Here is a 5,055-nt window from a genome sequence, read left to right on the forward strand (position 1 = left end):
CAATTTGAGTAATCATGCCGCCAACAGAAATGTCGCCTGAAGTAGCGCGACCAACTCTCCCTAAGTAGTCAGCTGCGAATGCTGCTATGTTAATTGGAGTCTAGGATGTCATACTGTATAGGAAGAATAGCTCCCTTTGAGTGGCAACACCGGTGTTGTCTCTGCGACCAAACATGGTGTATACCAATGCCTTTTGTGCGTACCTGAAACACGGGTTATGGATACCCGATGCCTTTGCCCCTTTGGACACATATTTATTGTTACCTGTTATGGCGGTCCAAAATTTCGCCAGGACAAACGAATCGGGCACCGCTCCAGGGCCTACGATTGGGAGTTTTAAGATCCTCCCTAACTCCTCCACAGTCAATTCCATATCAGTATTAAATAAACGAAATTGCGACGTACCGTAATATTCTTTTTCCGTTTCATTCCACCTATTTTTCAGCTTAAATTTGATGGCGCTCAAGAATTCAAGCATAATGTGCGCAAAAGTAGGCGCTTCCAGCTGCATGAATTCTAGCATCCCTAAGGTGTGGAACATACAGTGTACCTCAGCTTGCAATCCCAGTTCCTGCATAGTGCCATTACACATATACCTCGTGGGGGTTAATTTCCTTTTTAAATGAATCGGATACCTTTTCTGGTGCTCTACGTTCTCGAACACAATGTCGTGTTCGTTCAGTGTTCTCCGCGCTCTTTATCGTGGACGGGATGATTCCGCCACATTATCGTTCAGTGTTCTCGAGACATACTGTACCTGCACACAACAAAAGGAAACAAGAATTTGGAAAGATAGATTAAGTGAAAAATATTAACGTATGAGTGTTAAGGGTGGAGATTGGTGAAACTTTTGTGAACGCAGATGGAAAATCAACGGGGATATGCGGTGAAAGGAGGTAGCTTTTGAGTGAGAATTATGGAGGTGTTAGGTATTTTTGAGAGAAAGAAAGGTGGAGATGAAGAAGTATGAAGGATATGTGATAAATGAGGAGAGAAGTGGGGATAAGGTGCATTTATAGGGTGAATTTCGAAGGTGAGCCCCTCCTCCAACGGTCAAATTTGCATGGTGGATGGTCTCCAACGGCTAGAAATTTTAAAACAAAATTCACCACTACGCGAGTTGACATGGGCGACCGTGTCAGCGCAACACTACCCCATGACACGGGCCGTGTCATTCAAGAAAGCTCTTAAAACAACTTATTTCACCCAAGGGCTGACACGGGTCGTGTCACCTGACATGGGCGGCCGTGTCACGCCCTTGGAAATCCAATTTTCCATAAAAAATTTCCTCCTCCTGACACGGGCCGTGTCAGCTGACACGGGCGCCCGTGTCAGGCCCTTGTTTTCTCCTTTTTCTTGGTTTCTTTTTCTTGTTCTGTGCACGGCTTTAGCTTCCGAATTCTTCAGAGATTTGTTGCGACCACTACCTTTAACTCCTCTATCAACCACTACTTACACTTGCAAGTAAATAACATACAACCAAACAAAGAGAATGATTAGATACAAAAGCGTGGGTTGCCTCTGAAGGTGAGAAAAACAAGAAAGGGGGGGTTTGAATTGTTTGGAAAAATAAGCGCTTTTTCAAAATGAAAATCACACAAGGATTTTATACTGGTTCGCTTATAACACAAAGCTACTCCAGTCCACCCGGCCAAGGTGATTTCGCCTTCAACAAGGACTTAATCCACTAATCTTGAAAGATTGTTTACAAACAACGTCTAAGAGAAAGATCTCTTAGTCCTCTCAAGTCTACAGACTACACAGAGTCACCTGAGGAAAATAAACAAACAATAGATAAAAGATTTATGTAATCTAGAGTGCTTCTAAGAAAGCAAATATTACAATAGTAAGAACAAAGTGATTCACGTTATAAGCAAAAGCTTCGTGAAGATTTAGAGAGCAAGAGTGTTTTCTTGAGCGTTGATATTTCAGTATAATTTTTCCTTGTATATCTTGTGCACTGAATGTTGATTTGTAGTCCTTTATATAGAAGAGAAGGATCCGTTGAAAAATCATGGTAGATAATAACTCTTGAATAATAATTAGTGCCATATCTTATGTTGCTTGTTGTCAAAGCAACTTTCACTTCTTGAATGACTACTTACCACAAATAGTTCCTTATCATTTGTATTTTTGGAGTTAACGTCTCTTCCTGTATTAGGAAATCCATTTCCATAACTTTATTTGAAGTTAACGTTACTTTTCCTTATTTAGCAATTCCATAATCAGAGTCTTCATGTTTCTGTAGATCTTAGAATCTGCTATCTAGCTTCTGATGTTGATCTCTTGAGTTCTGATGATTTCTTCAGATAGCACCAAGAGCTTCTGAAGTTTGACATATCGTTGTTCAGAATCAGAACTTCTAGAGCGTACTTCTTGTTCAGATGCTTCTGATATTTTGCTGTTTTGCTCAGAGTTAGACTTTCTTGAACGTGTTTCTACTTCAGATGCTTCTTATCTTCTGATAATTTGTATCTGATCTGGTTCTGTATCTGATGACATCATCAGATCTCTTCCTTCTTTCTTTAGAACCCTGCACACTTAGAAACTTTTCGTTAGGGTGCCATTTTTGGTTTCATCCTTTGTTATCATCAAAATCATGGAATCTGTTGTAGAACAATTTTTGTTCTTACAATCTCCCCCTTTTTGATGATGACAAAACAATCTTAATTAGCAGATGAAACATATAAAATATCAGATCAGATAGACAAGAGCTCCCCTGAGATAGTGCTAGGGAGTTCAGAAGTTCTTACCAGAGCTTCTAAGTAAAGAGGTTTCTTGATACCTTCTGCAATTTCTTAAGTCCAGGTTAGATAAATTTATTTTTAAGAAAAATATGTTGCAGAATGCTTAAGGTATTTAGACAATATTTTCATCAGAGCTATTAATGACTTCTCCCCCTTTTTGTCAGAATCAAAAAGACATAGCAAAAATAAATAATTGAAGAGAAAAACATTGTATTTAGATAAAAAGCAACAGAGGCAAAAAGAACAAGTAAACATCAGAAACAGAGAAATCGGAGCAACAAGCAATAAGTCCTAAGTGCCTAGGGGTTCGGAGGCGGAGGCATTCTCTGAAGCAACATAGCCAGCATGTTCTGAATGTTGTCGTTGACAGTGTCTTGTTTATCCATTCTGGCAAGGAGTTCATTCTGATCTTGCTTAAGTTCTTTCAGCGTCTGGAGAACCATAGGGATAACAGAAGAAGAAGACTCCCCCTGAGTCAGAGCCTGCTGTGCTTCAGCAGTAGCCTGCGCTTCAGCAGCAGCTTGTGCTTCAGCTTCGGCAGCAGCAGCAGCATCAGCCAGAGCTTTAGCTTCAGCTTCCTTTATCCTTAGAACTTCAGCTTCTGTTGCTCTTTCTTCCTCCAGCCTTCTAGCCTCTTCTTCAGCTTCTCTTGCTAATCTCTCTTCTTCCAGCCTTCTGGCTTCAGCTTCTCTTGCAAGTCTTTCCTGGACTCTTGCCTCAGCATCTCTGATGTAGCCATTTCTGACTTGTTCAGAGATGTGCTTCAGTCTAAAAGCCTCAGAGGTCATCCAGCCAATGACTCTGTTCCAGTGTGTCCTTACAGAGTCAGGATCATCACTGACTTCAGAGTTAGTGGTCAGAGACTTGACCTTTTGTACTGAAGCCCCTGCGACCAGCATTATGGCTTCCTCAAGGGTAGGTACAGAAAGGTTTGGTTCAGAGGTTTGAGGTGAAGAAATTGGAGGGCTGAGATTTAATGTGAGAGGTTCAGATTCTGCTTCAGGTTGAGGTTCAGATCTTTGGGGTGAAGCGTAAAGACGGTTTAAGTCTAAAGGTTCAGTTTCAGCTTCAGGTTCAGGTTCAGTGGAGGTGTTTGGAGGGGTGATATCAGAGGTGTGGAGGTCAGAGGGTTGAGTTTCAGAGGGTTGGTCTTCAGAAGTAATGTTGGTTGTTTGTTCTGGTGGAGGTGAAGTTGCTTCAGAGTGTGTTTGTGTTGGTTGTTGTGAAGCAAGGTTTTGAGCCTGAATTTGGGCTAAGGTTGGGGAGTCAGGGTCAGAGTATTCTTGGTCAGAGGAGATTTGAAGGTATGGGGGTGATTTTGGGGCTGAAGATGATGAAGAGGAAGTGGTAGTGTGAGAAAGATTAACATTTGGTGGAGGTTGTGAAGTTCTGGTTATAGAAGGTGGAGTTTCAGAAGTTGTGTATATGGGTGGTGTTGGGAGAGGATTAGATGAAGAAGCCAAAATGTGTTCAGAGGGAATAGAGGGAGAAGACATACCAGTAGTTTCTTGCAGAGGCGCTGGAGATCTGCTTCCAGAAGTTTCTCCAATTCTTGCCTTCTTTGCCTGTGATGCTATCTTTTTCTCAGAGAGACCTCTCTTGTACCTGACGAAGTCTTCTTCTGAATCTAGACAGTCGTCGAGTCTGAAGTCAGAGATGTCAACACCTTCATCCTGCAGACGCTGAAGGTAGATAGCAACCGCATCTCTGGGTTCATTCTTGTAGAACCTAGCAAGACCATGAGGCAGCTTCCTCTGATCTTTCAGGGCATCCCAGGAGGTATCCATAGTGGGTCTGACTTGAATCTTCTTCAGAATTCCCATACTCTTGAGATTTCTGGCGTTCAGAGGCTTCCCAGTATCTATTGCCAGATCCTCCATCAGTTTGGCCTTCTCCAGATGATCTACCAGCCCATTCTCGATGAAGACATCAGATAACAATCTTCCCAGAGGGATGTAGGTTCTGGGCTTCATGTTGTTTCTGGTCTCCCTGACAGAGTCTCTGAGGTATCTGAAGAGTAGTGCAGGAAGGCAGATCTTCACACCCTTGTGAATGCAATACAGAATGCACTTCTGATCTGCATTGATGTAGTCAGAGGAGTTAGATGTTGGGCGGTGGTGAATAGTTCCCAGAATGATCTTAAGCCATACTCTGAGGTTCTGATGAAGCTCTTTGTTGTTTGAAGGATTTCCTTCAGTGTTATGCTTGAAGATGGTTGGATTGATCACTTCAGCAATGCGCTTTGACCTAGGGTTGATGTTGTAAATCCTTTTTCCTCCAGTTCTCTCCATGTTTAGTAAAGAAGCAA

This window comes from Lathyrus oleraceus, chromosome 1 (assembly GCF_024323335.1).
Source record: "Lathyrus oleraceus cultivar Zhongwan6 chromosome 1, CAAS_Psat_ZW6_1.0, whole genome shotgun sequence".
Taxonomy (NCBI): Eukaryota; Viridiplantae; Streptophyta; class Magnoliopsida; order Fabales; family Fabaceae; genus Lathyrus; species Lathyrus oleraceus.